Source organism: Aquarana catesbeiana, unplaced genomic scaffold, assembly GCF_042186555.1.
Source record: "Aquarana catesbeiana isolate 2022-GZ unplaced genomic scaffold, ASM4218655v1 unanchor211, whole genome shotgun sequence".
Lineage (NCBI taxonomy): Eukaryota > Metazoa > Chordata > Amphibia > Anura > Ranidae > Aquarana > Aquarana catesbeiana.
In genome coordinates, this window is record NW_027362637.1 from 1789217 (window position 1) to 1807562 (window position 18346).

Below are 18346 nucleotides of genomic sequence, written 5' to 3' on the forward strand. Positions count from 1 at the left end.
ATAACACGCACCCACGACTTTCCCCTGATTTTAAGGGGAAAATAGTGCGTGTTATACGCCGATAAATACGGTATATTGCGTGTGACCCAAGTGCAGTAGGGTGGGCCAGATGGAGACGGCCTTTGAAGCAAGGGCTCAGTTTCCTACATGTTTCGCCAAGGCATTGGCTTCCTCAGGGAACAAGAGCTTTTTGCAATGTAAAAGAATCTATACATAGAAATACAAAAACATCATGTGAACAAACAAGAACATTGGAATATAAACTATTGTAGACATTGCTAGATGTTGGAGTGTAATGGCTGGACAATCTCACACAGGGAGGTAACCCTGGTGTAACCCCAGGATTCCGAACATACCTGAACAACAAACACCCAGGGGAGGCGCGGTAGAGGACCCCTGGACGAGGGAAGGACAGACTGCACCGTACTTATGCTTACAGGGGGCACATAGAAAACCTGGTGATTGGATATATTGAAAGTTAAGAAAAGGTAATAGCTAGGTAAATGTGAAGTGTATGTAAGACGTTTAGTTTTGAGAACAGGGAGAATAATAAACTATACATAGGTTAAATAGGGCATATATATACTTGCCTGCTTTGTGTAATGGTTTTGCACAGGGCAGCCCTGATCCTCCTCTTCTTAGGTCCCTGTCGGTACTCCTGGCTCCTCCTCCCTGCCGATGCCCCCCATAGCAAGCAGCTTGCTATGGGGGCACTTGTGCATGCTCACTCCTTAGCTGTCTCAGGCCTGCCCCTTACTCACTGGCTGTGACTGACAGCAGCAGGAGCCAATGGAGCCTGTGTCTGAGCCAATGAGGAGAGAGAGAGACAGCCTCTGCACATTGCTGGATCGAGATCAGGCTCAGGGTATATATTTAGGAGGGACTGGGGAGCTGGGCAAAGAGGTTTTTTTTACCTTAATGCAGAGAAAAAAACCTTCAGGCTTTAGAACTACTTTAACCATCTTATGTATCATAGTAAATATTAGTGAACTGTGCCACAAAATTAGTTCTAATAAGTGCAGTAAGAAAAATGTGATGAACTGCGCACCCTACTTTTTAACAAAACATGTACATCATAAAGTGCAAAATAAGAGCAATATCATGAATGACCACTAGATGTCCCTAGCGGATTAATTACCATAAAGTGAACGCACAAAATATACAATAATTTTCCTTGCTAAAGAATCTGAGGGTAAAGGTGATGGACTGGCCAAGCATGTCTCCAGACCTAAACCCTATTAAGCATCTGTGGGACATCCTCAAATGGAAGGTGGAGGAGCGCAAGGTCTATAACATCCACCAGCTCTGTGATGTCGTCATGGAGGAGTGGAAGAGGACTCCACCAAAGCTTCACAGGTTGCCACTGGAGTCCATTCCCAAGAGGATTAAGGCAGTGCTGGAAAATAATGGTGGCCACACAAAATATTGACACTTTGGGAGCAATTTGGGTGTACTCACTTTTGTTGCCAGTGGTTTAGACATTAACCACTTCAGCCCCGGAAGGATTTGCCCCCTTCCTGACCAGTGTAGCTTTAACTGACAATTGCACGGTCGTGCGACATTGTACCCAAACAAAATTTATGTCCTTTTTTCCCCACAAATAGAGCTTTCTTTTGCTGGTATTTGATCACCTCCTGCAGTTTTTATTTTTTGCACTATAAACAAAAAAAGAGCGACAATTTTGCAAAAAACACAATATTTTGTGGTTTTTGCTATAATAAATATCCCAATTTAAAAAAAAAAACTATTTTTTTGCTCAGTGTAGGCCGATATGTATGGGCACATGTTGCTCTATCCCAATGGGCACACATCACTCTATCCTAATGGGCACATGTCACTCTATCCTAATGGGCACATGTCACTCTATCCTAATGGGCACGTCATTTTAGTCTAAGGGCACTCGTCACTTTGTGAATCGATCGAGTATATTTTATGAATTTATTGATTTTTATTCACAAATTAAATTTCCAATCAGAGCCTAGCGCTGCTCAGGGCAGCTATCATTTTTTGGGCCCCTTACACAGCTTTAGGCCTTAACCCCCCTGTACGTACTGAGCCGCCCTCACATGTACATTTGTCAGCTAATCTCTGCCCATCTCTTGGATCATACCCAGGGATTGCATAGGAAGTGCTGGAGATGGGCGGAGTTCTTACAGAGCCACGCCCCCATCCTGTTATTTTTCTCTTTGTGTATTCACCATGATAGACTCTCCAGGGGGCGCTCACGTGCCTCCTTATAAGGATGTGGCCCCTCCCACATGACATCACAGGCCAATGGTAAGAAGTTGCAGCCTGCAGGGGAGTGTCAGCAGTAGTGTGTGCTCGGTGCTCAGGAGAGGACGTGTGACGGAGAGCTCCAGAGCAGCTTAGCTCAGTGAGTCACAGAGATTATCATCATTATATCATCCTATTTATTGTTCTCTATAACTACATATCTATTATCATTTCAAAAAGTAGATAATAAATATTAATAGATGATGATAATCTTGTATTATTTTTATTATCTATTATTAGCTTCTTTCAAGCCACCCTATAATATATAAAATTACCCTTTCACCTCCCCCTCCCCCAACCAGTGCTGCCTGTCTGTTTTCCCTCTTACCTGCTGCAGCCGGCAATACCTGAGTCCCCCATCCAGGTCCTTTATTGCCACCAGTTGTTGTACAAGGAGGGCTGCTAATCCAGCTTTGCCATGGCACCCCAAGTCCTCCGCTCCTCTGCCGCCCCCCTGTGGTGATGTCAGTCCTTTCTCACTCCTGAGAGGACCCCAGCGGTGGATGTACCACAGGGATTGTCCATGTCACTGCCCAACCAAGGACCCTCAAACAGGACATGAACAGAATAGGAGGCACCGGACTGTGGTGTCACGTGTGAAAAAAAAAAGCCATTTAGATGTTTTGTTTCTTTTGCTTTGTAATCTTTTTATTAGGAATTTTTGCCATAACATCACAGAAAGGAATAGGAAATGCAATAGTTGTACATGACAATTGTTGGTGAGAAATCCAAGTTCTGTCTCTACTGGTGCAGTTCCCCAAAGCAACCAATCACAGTCCATGACTTCTTCTGACCATCAACCAATCACAGTCCATGACTTCTTCTGACCATCAACCAATCACAGTCAATGACTTCTTCTGACCATCAACCAATCACAGTCTATGACTTCTGACCATCAACCAATCACAGTCCATGACCTCTTCTGACCATCAACCAATCACAGTCCATGACCTCTTCTGACCATCAGTCCCCACAGACACACACAGTCCCAGATCTCTCCTCGCTAGCCCCCCATCATTTCCTGCTAGTGCATAAAGTGCCCAGCTTATCTGGCCATAATTTTTCAGCTGTCTGTCCCCAACAGTCCCTGTCTATTTTGCTTATTAGCCCCTTAACACAGACCCCGATCTCCTGGGATGGTCAGTCCCTATACACACACTCCATTATTTGTCAGTCCACATTCAAGTCCCCCATGTTCCCCTTTAGTTCCTATAGGCTAAGATAGTCCCTGTTTCCTCATCCTATCAGTTCCCCCATACACATGGTACTCCCATCCCCTCTACCAGTCCCTGTCCCCTCTTTCTGTCACTGTGCACAAACAGTGCTGTCTCCTCTAGCAGTCTCTACAGACACACAGTCCTGTACACACATGCTCCCCTGCCTTCTCTGAGTGCCTGTTCACACAGTCCCTGTACACAATGTGCCTGTCTTCCTCTCTCTAGGTCCCCAGTCTCATCTACTAGTCCCAGTCCCTGTTGCCTCTCCCAGTCCTCATCTCTTCTCTCAGTTCCCTGTGTTGGTCCCTGGTCCCCTCTCTTGGTCTCTAAGCTCCTCTCTTGCTGTCCCCAGTTTCCCTTCTCTCAGGCCTTGTCTCCTCTTTCTTGGTCCTTTCTGTTAGTCCCTGGTCTCCTCCCTCTCTTGTTCCTTGGTCACCATGCCCCTCTCTCAGGCCTTGTCTTCCCTTTCTTGGCCCCCAGTTTCTCATCTCTGTCCCTGGTCTCCTCCTTCTCAGTCCCAGTTGTTCTCTCTCAGTCCTTTTATCCTCTTGCTTTGTCCCCAGTACCCCCTCAGTCCCTGATCTCCTACCTTTTGGTCCCTGATCTCTACCTCTCAGTCCCCGGTCTCCACTCTCTCTCAGTCCCCGGTCTCCACTCTCTCTCAGTCCCCGGTCTCCACTCTCTCTCAGTCCTAGTCTCCACTCTCTCTCAGTCCTAGTCTCCACTCTCTCTCAGTCCTAGTCTCCACTCTCTCTCAGTCCTTGTCTCCACTCTCTCTCAGTCCCCGGGCTTCCCTCTCACAGTTCTTGTCTCCAATCTGTCAACTTAACCCGCTCAAATCTCAGTGTCAGGTTAGTGAAAGAAACCTGGAGTTTGCAGCTGGATGTTGGTTTGCACCTGGAACCCACCCGGAGCTGGACGCCACCAGTTGGGCCAGAATAAGAAGCACTGAATTTATCTTATTTCATATTTAGTTAGAGTGTGAGCTTTTGTAAAGCTGGATGATTGTTTAAAGGCTTTGTACTATTCCTTTCCATTCCTGGCGGGGACATGTCTCCGATCTCTATGAGAACTTACCTGTCTAGGTCTGTGTGAAGACAGGAAAGGACACTGCCTTTTAATTGGTAGGCTAGTAAGGGACAAATGTATGTGCATCCATCTGCATTAGAGGATCAGTAGGTGAGAATATGTGTGGAAGATCGGTGGCAATACCCCTAGTGTCTCTACAGATCTAATCAGGTAATAGACACATCTTGGGGACTCTTCCCATCTTTTACACTTCACCTGCGTTATTCCAGGCTAATGTGGATGAATTTATATGGAAGAGTGCTCAACAATGATCAAAGAAGGGGAAAATGTGTAAGGAGTTGTAAAGGCAGAAGGTTTTTTATCCTAATGCATTCTGTGCATTAACCACTTGCTTACTGGGCACTTAACCGATTGCCGACCAGCCACCTTCATTATACTGCGGCAGGTCGGCACGATCCCGCGAACCGTCGTAGCTATACGTCGGTCCATTTAAGCGGAATAGCAGGCACGCGTGTGCTTCATCGCAGGGGTGCCGATGCTCATGACCGCCGGCGGCGAGCGATAGCGGGCAAGAGAGGCAGAACAGGGACGTGTGTGTGTAGACACACACATCCCTGTTCTGTGAGGAGAGACAGATCGTGAGTTCTTAATAGCTAGGAATCACAATCTCTCATTTCCTCTAGGTTAATCCCCTCCCCCCACACTTAGAAACACACACAGGGAAAACAATTAACCCCTTGATCGCCCCCTAGTGTTAACCCCTTCCCTGCCAGTGACATTTTTACAGTAATCAGTGCATTTTTATAGCACTGATCGCTGTATAAACGCCAATGGTCCCAAAAATGTGTCAAAAGTGTCCGATGTGTCCGCCATAATGTCACAGTCCCGATAAAAATCGCAGATCGCCGCCATTACTAGTAAAAAAATAAAATAATAAAAATGCCATAAATCTATCCCCTATTTTGTCGATGCTATAACTTTTGCGCAAACCAATCAATATACGCTTATTGTGATTTTTATTACCAAAAATATGTAGAAGAATACATATTGATTCTAAACTGAGAAAAAAATTAGCTTTTTTTAAAAAATAAAATGGGGATATTTATTATAGCAAAAAAGTACAAAATATTGTTTTTTTTTCAAAATTGTCGCTCTTTTTTTGTTTATAGCGCAAAAAATAAAACACCGCAGAGATGATCAAATACCACCAAAAGAAAGCTCTATTTGTGGGGGAAAAAAAAAGGACGTCAATTTTGTTTGGGTGCAGCGCGGCACGACCACGCAATTGTCAGTTTAAGCGACGCAGTGCCGAATCGCAAAAAATTCAGCAGCCAAATCTTCCGGGGCTGAAGTGGTTAAAGGGGTTGTAAACCCTCGTGTTTTCTCACTCTAATGCAGCCTATGCATTAAGGTGAAAAAACATCTGGCAGTGACCGCCCCCCTCCCCCCGTTTTACTTACGTGAGCCCTGGAATTTCACCCGCCGCTCTCTTCCTCTGCCTGGGGTTCTCGGCTCTTGATTGGATAGAATGATAGCAGTGCAGCTATTGGCTCCCACTGCCGTCAATCAAATCCAATCAAAATCCAATGACGCGGAAACCGTGGCTAAGTTCGGCATTCGTGTCTATGGACGCAAATGCTGGCCTCGGGAGCATGCCCGCAAGGTAACCCCTCCGGGAGAGCGCTTCTCCTAGGGAGTTATCAGATGTGGGGAGGAGCCGCGAGAGCAGCAGAGGCACCCCAGAAAACGAGGTTCGGGGCCACTCTGTGCAAAACGAGCTGCACAGTGGAGGTAAGTTTTTTTTGTTTTTTTAAAAAAAAAAAAAAAAAAAAATATATCAGAGCCTTTACAATCACTTTAAAACCCCTTCCTGCCCAGGCCAATTTTCAGCTTTCAGCGCTGTCACACTTTGAATGACAATTGCACGGTCATGCAACACTGTATCCAAATGACATTTTTATCATTTTTCCCCCCACAAATAGAGCTTTCTTTTGGTGGTATTTAATCACTGCTGAGTTTGTTATAAAATTTTGTAAACAGTTAATTTTTCTCCTTCATTGATGTGCACTGATGAGGCGGCACTGATAGGCGACACTGATAGGCAGCACTGATGAGGCATTCATAGGTGGCACAGGTGGGCACTGGTTGGCATTGCTATGCACTGGCAGGCGGCACAGATACTTGGGTGATGTCTCACCCTATTGGGGACCGATGTCCCTCTGACAAAAGCAGGTGATTAGCATTTTTTTTTTCTGCTCACACTGTTAGCGCGAGCAGAAAAAAAAAAGCTGATTACCGATCTCTTGTTTACATCACATGATCAGCTGTCATTGGCTGACAGATGATCACGTGGTAAGGGGTCGGGATCGACCCCTTACTCTGATCTGTGATCAGCCGAGTCCCATTGACTCGGCTGATCACAAAGTGCGCCACTAAACATCATTCGACTATAGAGTGGGCTGGAAGTGGTTAAGATAAAAAAAAAAAACCCTTCTGTGTGTAGCAGCCTCCCCAGCACCCCCTAATCACTTACCTGATCCCATCTCTGTCCAGCAATGTCCACAAGTGTTAGTCGTCCGGGAATCTCCTGATTGGCCGAGACACAGCAGCGGCGCCATTGGCTAACGCGGCTGTCAAACAAATTCAGTGAGCCAATCAGGGGATAGAGGGGGAGGGGCCAGGTTGGGGCTCCATGTCTAAATGGACACACAAAGCTGTGACTCAGCTCGGGTGCCCCCATAGCAAGCTCCTTGCTGTGGGGGCACTCAACAGGAGGGAGGGCCCAGGAGCAGCGAAGAGGGACCCGAGAAGAGGAGGATCTGGGCTGCTCTGTGCAAAACCAACTGCACAGAGGAGGTAACTATAACATGTTTGTTATTTTTTTTTTTTTTTTTTTAAAGGTAGGACTTTTCAATCACTTTTTAAATTTGTGTGCACTCGTGAAATGGCGACAAACTTCAGTACCTTTATATTTTATTGCTCTCTCTCCGGTGTGCATGTTGATATATAACACGTATTGCAATCAATTCACGCGTAGGTGCCCCCGACACATGCGTTTATGTTCGTATATCTGGGCCTCCAACACTTTTTTTTTTGGGGGGGGGGGGGGGATTTTATGTACTTGGATGTAATTTAATTAAATTTTTTTGCAAAAAAAAAAAAAAAACATAAAAATTACAATTCCCTAATGTGATAAGGGAGGGAGGGGTCACAGTATACTTTCAGGGCCCCTGACAGTGTACAGCAAAGAGAGCAAAGAAGGCCCGTTACCCCCTCAGGTATACAGAGTGATGGCTCTCTTTGCTGTACACTGTCAGGAGCCCTTACCACTACAAGGTAAGGGGCCCCCCAAACTAAGCACTGTGAGGGGCCCCTCCATCCCAGGCCTTCAATTTACCGTACACTGTCAGGGCCCCTCCTCTGTAGTCCTATAGGGTAAGGGCCCTACCACCTCAGGCCTGCAGACCGAGGGCCCCCTTTACTGTCAGGGGCCAATACACTTTAACCACTTGCCGACCAGCCGAAGCAGTTCTACTGGCACGGCTGGGCGAAACGACGTTATGTTAAGTCGCTTCGCCCTGTGGCCACTAGGGGCGCGCACCCGCTGAGCCGATGCGAGTGCCCGGCGGTCACGATCACCGCTGGGCTCCCGTGATCGCGGCTGACACACTGAGAATCGGTATCTGTGTGTGTAAACACACAGTTTCCGGTTCTCTGAGGGGAGAAGAGACTGATCGAGTATGAACAGCGATCTGTCATCTCCCCTACACAGTCCCCTCCCCCCTTCAGTTAGAATCACCTCCCAGGGAACACAATTAACCCCTTGATCGCCCCCTAGTGTTAACCCCTTCCCTGCCAGTGACATTTGTACAGTAATCAATGCATTTTTATAAAAACTCTATTCAGAGGAATGGCGCTGTTCAAATGATAAATATAACCCCTTCCCGCCGACCGTACGCAGATATGCGTACTCGGCTTTCCGGGGTTATACCGGGGATGATGCCCGCAGCTGCAGGCATCATCCCGGTACATCCCGGTACCGTTGTTTACAGCGGGCGATCGGCTACCCGTGTATAACAACCGATGCGGCTAAAAGCCGCTCGGCTGTTATACCGGAGGAGCGGGAGGGGACATCCCCCCCCCCGCCGCCTCCCCCCGCTGTTACCGGGCCTCCCGTGCGATACACGGGTAGCCGATCGCCCGCTGTAAACAACGGTACCGGGATGATGCCTGCAGCTGCGGGCATCATCCCCGGTATAACCCCGGAAAGCCGAGTACGCATATCTGTGAGCAGCTTCGTTCCAGCCTTCTCATTGTAAACGCGGAAGCGACGTCATGACGTCACTTCCCGTTTACTCGGCTGCCAATGGCACCGAATTTAAAAAAGTACACAGTATTCAGAATCGCCGTTTTCGGCGATCTGAATACTTTGAAGTGTAAAGGAGGGATGGGGGTCTTTTAGACCCCCCATCCCTCCATAAAGAGTACCTGTCACCACCTATTACTGTCACAAGGGATGTTTATATTGCTTGTGACAGCAATAAAAGTAAAAAAAAAAAAAAAAAAATTTTTTTAAACACAATTTATAAAGTACAAAAATAAATAAAATAAAACAAAAAAATTTTAAAGTGCCCCTGTCCCCGCGATCTCGCGCAGCGAAGAAAACGCATGCGGAAGTCGCGCCCGCATATGTAAACGGTGTTCAAACCACACATGTGAGGTATCGCCACGATCGTCAGAGCGAGAGCAATAATTCTAGCCCTAGACCTCCTCTGTAGCTCAAACCTGGTAACCGTAAAAATTTTTTAAAGCGTCGCCTATGGAAATTCATAGGTACCGTAGTTCGTCGCCATTCCACGAGTGCGTGCAATTATAAAGGGTGACATGTTTGGTATCTATTTACTCGGCGTAACATCATCTTTCACATTATACAAAAAAATTGGGGTAACTTTACTGTTTGGATTTTTAAAAATTCATGAAAGTGTCACTTTTCCAAAAATTTGCATTTAAAACACCGCTGCACAAATACCATGTGATAAAAAATATTGCAACAATCGCCATTTTATTCTCTAGATTCTCTGCTAAAAAAATATATATAATGTTTGGGGGTTCTAAGTAATTTTCTAGCAAAAAATACGGATTTTAACTTGTAAACACCAAATTTCAAAAATAGGCTTAGTCATGAAAGGGATAAACTATATATCCAATCCACTATAATAAAATGTTACCAGCTCTACGTATGAAGTGATAGTGTTAAAGGTATATGTAAACCTCTACACACAAAAAGATAAAAGATAAAATAAAATATGTGTACACAGCCTTGATCAACTCAAAAAATTAAAAATGGCATATGATGCAAATGAGCTTCATGAAAAAATATTAAGTGTTAGGTGCAACATAACACAATAACTTAAAGTGGTGTTCCGGACGAAATTATACTTTTTCAATAAGAATACCCCTATAATACACAAGCTTAATGTATTCTAGAAAAGTTAGTCTGTAAACTAAGGTCTGTTTTGTTAGTTTATAGCAGTAGTTTGTTATTTTATAAACTTACAGCAGGCCGTGGCCATCTTAAGTGTGGGCATCTGAAGCCAGACTGTATTTCTTCCTGGATCTCATCCTTGCAGATCTCGTACATGCTCAGTGCAGCACAAGCAGTGTAATAGGTTTCAGGTCAGGTTTCCATAGCAATGGCAGTTTCAGAGGAACTTGCCGCCCCTTCCCAGAAGGCATTGCAAAACAGGAAATGATGCGATTGGCCGCGGCCAGGGAGGAGGAAGTGAACAATGAATACAGCAGATATACAGTAGGTGCTGAGAAAAAAAAATAAAAAAATATCCAATTTGTTTACAGTGCACAGTTTAGTGAGGGATGCTGAAGAGTTGTAAAAGTGGGTGGAACTCCACTTTAAAAGATAGAAATATAATGTGTGAACATGAAAAATAAATAAATACATTAAAAAGGAGGGCCCATTAAAAAAAAAAAAAAAAAAAAAAATTAAAAGTCAGCAGCTACAAATACTGCAGCTGCTGACTTTTAATTGGACACTTACCTGTCCCAGGGTCCAGCGATGCGGGGATCGAAGCCCCGCTCGTCTCCCCCTCCGTTCGGCGGCGCCGGCATTGCAACTGTGGGCGCCGGGCTGTGGCTTCACAGCCGGGCACCCACTGCGCATGAGCGAGTGGCGCCGCATGCCGTGATTGGCCGCTCAGTCACCTGGGACCTGTAATGGGTCCCAGATGATTGACAAGAGGAAGGGAGCAGAGCTGAGCCCTTCCTGTGCCGAGGGGGAAGTGATGTCACCAGCCCAGGCACTGAAGAGGCAGACTACGAGGGACCCCCTAGCAACAGGCATTTAGAGGTGAGTTAAAAAAAAAAAAAAAGTTTCCAAATGTTTTTTTTAGGAATTTTCATGCATTTTTCTTTTTTTTGGGTGGAACACCACTTTAAAAAACAACGATTAGTGATAGAGAGATAGAGATTATATATATATACACACACACACACACACACACACACACACACACACACACACACTCGAATGAGCAAACAAAAATATATATAAAAAAAAAAAAAAAAACACAAAACATAAAAACACAGTGCTAATCTGCACAAAAAATAATAAGTAATAAAGTGACAAGTGCTAATCCAAAGTGATAAGTCCCAAAAGTATATAGTGAACATATGTGTATATTAATACACTATCAGAAAACAGTCTGTGAAAAGTGATCCATGGAAAAAGATGAATAGTGAAAAAATAGGTGAATCTTCAGTGATCCCCACTTTCATCTGTATCACCCTATTGTGCTTGCACTCACCGGAGCGCCCCACCCCTACAGGGGTAACAGGCGTAGTGGATATGTTCCAATGGTGTTGTCCCCCTCTTGTATGAGGTGTCCCCTCGAATCCGTGCAGCTGTATTCCACCTCTCCAGAAGCGGCATTAAGGATCTCCACCGACGGGCGTTCCCATATATAAAAGGTAAAAGGATGAGCCTTATAGCGTGAATCTGTGGAACCAAAGTGGTACTTTATTAAAAGAATTCTCATATAAAGTTTAAAAAGGAGCTACAATGCTCCATGCTGTAAACAAAGTAGCACTTCCGCGATCGCCGGCGTAGTGAGGACGTGCGTTCCACAGTGGAACGCACCTCCTCACCACGCCGGCGATCGCGGAAGTGCTACAATATATATTTTTTTGTGTCTATATATATATATAATTTTTGGCACGGAACACTTATCCTTAATACATGAGATAGATAAATCTATATATCTATTTTATTTATTTTTTAAATTATTTATTTATTTTGGGTAGTTTAAACACTAAGGGTCCTTTCACACTGGGGCGGCGTCGGCGGTAAAACGCCGCTATTGTAAGCGGCACTTTACCGTCGGTATTCGGCCGCTAGTGGGGCGGTTTTACCCCCCCCTGGCGGCCGAGAAAGGGTTTAAAACCACCTCTGCAGAGGTGGCTTTGCCGGTGGTATAGCTGCGCTGTCCCAATGATTTCAATGGGCAGGAGCGGTGAAGAAGCGGTATACACTCCGCTCCTTCACCGCTCTGAAGATGCTGCTAGCAGGACTTTTTTTTCCCGTCCTGCTAGAGCATCGCTCCAGTGTGAAAGCCCTCGGGGCTTTCACACTGGAGACAAAGCAGCGGCACTTTCGGGTCGGTTTGCAGGCGTTATTATTAGCTCAATAGCACCTGCAAACCGCCCCAGTGTGAAAGGGCCCTAATAGTTGTTTTTTAATGTACTTATTTTTCATGTTCACACATTATTATATTTCTATCTTTTAAGTTATTGTGTTATGTTGCACCTAACACTTAATATTTTTTCATGAAGCTCATTTGCATCATATGCCATTTTTAATTTAATTTAATTTTATCTTTATCTTTTTGTGTAGAGGTTTACATATACCTTTAACACGGTTTCACTTCATACGTAGAGCTGGTAACATTTATTATGGTGGATTGGATATATAGTTTATATTTATCATTTGAACAGCGCCATTCCCCTGGATAGAGTTTTTATTTTTCTAGGACCCAACTTAGGTGGTGTTCTTAATTAGGGGGGCTGCAGTTCTCCTTTCCCTAAGCGCGGATTTTTTTGATCGCTGTATAAATGCCAATGGTCCCAAAAATGTGTCAAAATTGTCCGATGTGTCCGCCATAATGTCGCATAGGTTCAAAGTAGTCCCCTTGTATAACAATGCAGAATTCTTTTCAGGATGCTGTGCAATATCTTTGCCACGGAGCGCTGGATGTCTGCAATGTCATTAAATCTGTGTCCGAATTTCGATCCATGTAAGGGCAGGCTGACTGTACCGAGGTTGACCTTTCGATCAACTTGGGTACAACCAGCATGTCAGATTTTTCTACATACAGGTACTGTCAGGCGGATGTAACCACTAGCAGTAACCATTGTATTCTGTCAGACGAGAATGCAGAATACAATAGTGTACCGGAGGCATTTCCCCATCAACACTGCGTTCATGGGGGAATTGAGCGATTTTCTTTTCTTTCTTTTAGCCATGCTGGAAGGAAAGAAAATTGTATCATTATGACTAGCATAATTCCAACCAATATTATTCTAGTTTTAAATAAGGGCATGGAAAGGTTAGAACTTCTATTACGTTTTTCATGCTGCATCTGACCCCACTGGGGACACTTTCCTTAATATGTGTCTTGGGGACACCGCTTTGAAATCAGGTCATGAAATGTCAACACACCAGAATAGGAAAGCACACACCAAAAAAAAAAAACCCAAAAAAAACAAACAAACTATGCTTTCCACTGAAGTTTGCAACCAATCATATTTGTTAGTAAATGTGACATGGAATCTATCTGGTTATTGTGATATAACAGATGCAGTTCTACAAATGTCAAACATCTACCACGTTTTTACTGTTAAAAAGGAAACTCTGTAGTCTGCCATGTACATTTGATAAGCATCACGTCTTTGGGTGACAAACAAAAAAAGTTGATAAAATGCCAGAAAGAAATGTTAACTTTTTGTCACCAGCGATGATAAACCAGTGCCAGGGCTCACATATTTGAAGTCACAATCCATAGAAAATCCAGCACATTGGTACCTTATCCAATATACAAAAGAAAAGCCAAATTAGGCTGTCTCCAAACTGGGACCCTTATCTATGGAATGGCAGAGGGGCTGCAATAAAAGTGCTCTGTTAGGCCAAAAGAGATTAGCTGAGCAGCATTTTGGGAAATTTATGCCATTGATCAATAATAATTTCTTCTCTCATTATCACATCATATATACAGCACAACACAATTCCGGTCAGCACTGAAAGAAATATTCATATTCATGCAGTGCAGCAGTCCTTATAAACAAGCTTTAGAATATTCTCCCCACACTCTCTGCTTAAAGCCACCACCCACCTCCTCACCACACACATATTCTTTAAAAAAAGACCCTTAACCACTTCGCGCCCGCACTATAGCCGAAAGACGGCTGCAGCGCGGACGCTATTTGCCGGGCGGCCGTCCCTGCACGTCCTGTTTACAGCCAGTCACAGATCGCTGAAAACGGCCAATCATAGTGGCCGTTTTCAGCGTGATCGGCGGTGCCAATGAGAGACGATCTCGTATGTAAACATACGAGATCATCTCTCATCGCCAGTGTTCTGCGGCTCTCCCTCCTCACACAGAGACAGAGTGTGAGGAGGGAGAGCGAACCGCTGCGGCGGTAAGTAAAAAAAAAAAAAAATCTTCATTTTGCAAAGAATTGTGGGAAAAAATGACAACATCAAAAACCTCACCGTGCCTCTTACTAAATACCTTGGAATGTCTACTTTCAAAAAAAGGGGTCTTTGTACTTTCCTGACTTGTTTGGGTCGCAAGAAATGAGATAGGCCGTCAGTGCATCAAGTGTGATCAATTTTTTATGATTTGCACCATAACTTGTAGACTCTCTAACTTTTACACGGACCAAATAATATCCATTAATTTGGGTTATTTTTACCAAAGATATGTAGCAGTATAAATTGTGGCCAAAATTTATGAAGAAAAATTAATAATTTGCTAAATTTTATCACAGAAAAATTCGTTTTTTTTTTCAAAATTTTCGGTCTTTTTTCATTTATAGCGCACAAAATAAAAAACCCAGGAGGTGATCAAATACCACCAAAAGAAAGCTCTATTTGTATGAAAAAAAGGACAAAAAATTAATTTGGTTACAGTATTACATGACTGAGTAATTGTCATTCAAAGTGTGACAGCGCTGAAAGCTGAAAATTGGTCTGGGCAGGAGGGGGGTTTAAGTGCCCAGTTGTCAAGTGGTTAAATCTAGGGTGGCACACAAGGCAGAATTTATGTAATGACATAAAAGCGCCATTCTGTGCAGGTGTAATAAGAGCCCATGATGACGCACCCTTAGGCTGGGTTCACATATGTGCAAATTGGATACAGTTTTCACCTCATCCAATTCACATGACAGGCGAGTGAGCGGCTCTCTATGGAGCCAGGTCACACAGGTCTGGGGTGGCCGCAGTCCGCATACAAAAAGGGTCCTGTGCGTTTTTTGGTCTGGTTCAGGTGCGAATTCAGGTAGAAATTCAGACCTGATTTGCACCTGAACCAGTGAACAGACACGTCCAGACCCCACAAGCAAACATGCGGCCGCACATATGTGAACTCAGCCTCAGGGGTTGTACCTTTGACAGCCTGGGCTCAGAGGGTTGAATGATGCTCCGTGTCATTTTTCATACAAATAAAGCACTATTAGTTAAAGCTCCAAAAAACACTTTACTACTGGACACTTTTCACCAGACTCTAATCTATCGGGGGTCTGTAAGTGGTGGGTGCTGATATAAGGGGACTCTGATATAATGGGGGTCTCTAATGGGGGGTGCTGACTGCTGATCTAATGGTTGGTCAGCAAGCATTAAATTGGCAGTCAGCACCCCCCATTAGTATCTTATTAGAGTCCTCTTAGATCAACACCAGTGGGGACTATAGTGTGAATGAGCCCCCTGTAGTGATCAGCGCTCCTCCCTACAGAGTGACCCCCATTAGATTAGTGTCCCTTTATATTAGCAGCATAGACTCACCCCCTCCCTTTATATTAGCAGCATAGACCTCCCCTGGGGTGACAGTCCCATCCCCCCCTTAGAGACCCTTCTAGCTCTGAGTCCCTTACATATCAGACAGTGCCCCTGCCCCCCCCCCCCCCACTTTATATTAGCAGCATAATCAGTGGCAGTCCATAATGGCGCCGCCACCTCTCTCAAGCCCCCCCCCCCCCTCTATCACCAATAGATAGATAGATTCATGCAATGCATGAATCTATCCATAGCCGCCGCTGCCATCCCCTATTCAGGCACCTGGCCCCTTTTCGGGCGCAGGGCGCCTGAATTACAGCGGCATTGGTGTGTTTTTGAAGCACCTGTTTAGAGCCATAGGATCTAATAGGCGTTGCAGGTCACTCAGCTGTGTTAGAAAAGTTAATGAATATTCGCTTTCCTAACACTAAACCGCCTCTCCGCCAATCAGGTGCTCGGGTCTGTTACTTGTCACCTGATTGGCTGAAACGACAGGCGCCGCTATTGGACGCCTATCAGGAGGAGGGGACGGGAGATGAGGACGGCAGGAGACAAGCGCAGGACCCCGCTCGTCGCTGTCACCCGCTGCCCCACCAAGACAGGGTAAGTGGCGGGCAGACAGCGAGTGGATGGGGGGGGGGGGGTCACACTGGGGGGCACTGATGGGCACGCTGGCAGCATTTAATGGGCACACTGGCAGCATTTAATGGGCACACTGGCAGCATATGATGGCACAGTGGCGGCAAGTGATTTTTTTTTTTACATTTTTTTGCGTCGTCCCCCCCAGCAAAAATTTCGAGCCACTGAGCATAATAGACCTCCCCTGGGTGACGGTCATCCCACCCCACTCAGAGACCCTGCTAGCTCTATATCCCTTAAGTATCAGACATTGCCTGCCTGCCTCCACCCTCTACAGAGCAAGAAAAATCTCCCTTACCTTTCAGGAGCCGCTGTAAAGATGTGTGTGCGAAGTGGGGGCGGAGTCTAACACCACGCTCTCTCACTCATCGCGTCCCTGGTTGCTAGGAGACCAGACAGTTCCATTCACTGTCTATGGCTGGCATCGGCGCCGGTGGGTGGGAGAGAGAGCGCAGCCACAGACAGGGCAGTATGAGCCGGGCGGCTGCTGCAGGACATTGGCCACTGGAGCGGGAAGAAGAGGGGCCGGGAGAACATAGACCACGCCTGCTGGTGAGAGGCGGGGCCGCGAGCTGATAGACAGCAGAAATGAAGGGCGGAGCCTGTCACAGAGACCGCCAATCAGGTGCAAGCGCGCGGCGAGAGGGCGTTAGCTTACTGCGTCACTGACGGAGCTTCAGTCTGAGAGTAGCCAGCTAGATGAGCGACGCTATTCGCCTGTTCTCCGTCACGCCCACTTGATGTCTTCCTAAAGGTACGCCTTTGGCCGGTAAGAGGGCGGAGATTGTAAGTAGGGTATTTAGGGAGATAGGGGGCGGGGATTTACTGAAGCCGAGTCAGACATTTATACTAAGGGATCAAGGAAACTTATCATGGGCGGATCTAGGTCGGCTGCGCCCCTTTCATCGCAGATTTCAATTGCACCTCCCACCTACAACCCTTCTCCACTCCTGACGCTGCGGAGGAGGAATTTAATTTGACGCCGGTGTTGAGCTATAGGTGCCAATAGACGTCTAAGGGGCGGAGTCTTGTAAGAGTCAGACGCCCCCAGGCTGTTGTCATGGTTACAGACGCCAGGTGTTTGCCGGGGTGGGCTCTCCTCTCCAGCTCCTCCCAACGGTCACGCAATACATTGAATGGGCGGCGCGGGCTCAAGGGGCAGCCCAGCTGTCCTATTTTAAGTCCCGTCCATTAGTATCTGACGGACTACAAAAGCCGGCTGTATCGGCCAATCACAGGCCACTCAGCAAGGCTCAGCAGGCACAAGCCCCACCCCTTGTTTCTGTCCTGGTCCTCGTTCTGCATCCATGAGAAGTACAAATTCGTAAACGGCAGCCACTATCACTACTTTGTGTCAGCCAGAGAATATGGGGGAGGAACCAGGGACCTGCAGAACACAGGCCACGCCTATTATACAGCGGCGAGGCCGCGAGCTGATAGCAGAAATGAATGGGCGGAGCCTGCCAATCAGGTGCGAGCGCGTGGCCTGAGGGCGTTATCTTAGTGCGTCACTGAGGGAGGTTCAGTCAGCGATTAGCCAGCTAGGGGAGCGGAGCGATTCGCCTGTTCTCTGTCACGCCCACCTTGATGTCTTCCTAAAGCAACAGGTAAGAAGGCGGAGATTGTAAGGGGGGGAGGGAATTAGTGAGATAGGGGGCGGCGATTTACTGAAACTGAGTCGGACATTTTTAATAACCCACAATCCTTCTCCACACCTGACGCTGCGGAGGCGGATTTTAGTTCTACGCCGCTGTTGGGGGAGGTGCCAATAGACATCTCAGAAGAGGGGTGGAGTCGTGCAGAGACGCCCCAAGCTGTTGTCATGGTTACAGACGCCAGGTGAGTGGTGGGAGGAGGTGGGCTCTCCTCTCTAGCTCCTCGCCTTCGCTCTCTGCTGAAATCTAGTCTCTGCCCCCGGCCATGCGTTACATTGAATGGGCGGATCGGGCACAAGGAGCAGCCCAGCTGCCTTGGACATGCGGCCCGCCTCCAATTTCAAGTCCCGCCCGTTAGTATTTGACAGACTACAGAAGCCGGCTGTACTGGCCAATCACAGGCCACTCAGTGCCGCGCGGCACCTCAGGCACAGCGTGCCGGTTACCTAGCAACCCAATGTCAACACATT

The 18346-nt window shown here is 46.3% G+C and overlaps 2 long non-coding RNA genes across 2 annotated transcripts in view; one reads left to right on the plus strand and one right to left on the minus strand.

Annotated features, from left to right (window-relative positions):
• On the minus strand, positions 1-16958 carry LOC141121505 (uncharacterized). Its single transcript, XR_012240574.1, has 4 exons — positions 16520-16958; positions 11342-11532; positions 10078-10336; positions 1-455 (listed from the first exon to the last, which is right to left on the minus strand). It is a non-coding gene; the product is annotated as an uncharacterized lncRNA (long non-coding RNA).
• The window catches only part of LOC141121506 (uncharacterized), a 13607-nt gene continuing 11593 nt past the window's right edge, over positions 16333-18346 (plus strand). The window contains exon 1 of the long non-coding RNA XR_012240575.1: positions 16333-17828. This is a non-coding gene — a long non-coding RNA (uncharacterized lncRNA). The remainder of the gene's footprint in view (positions 17829-18346) is intronic.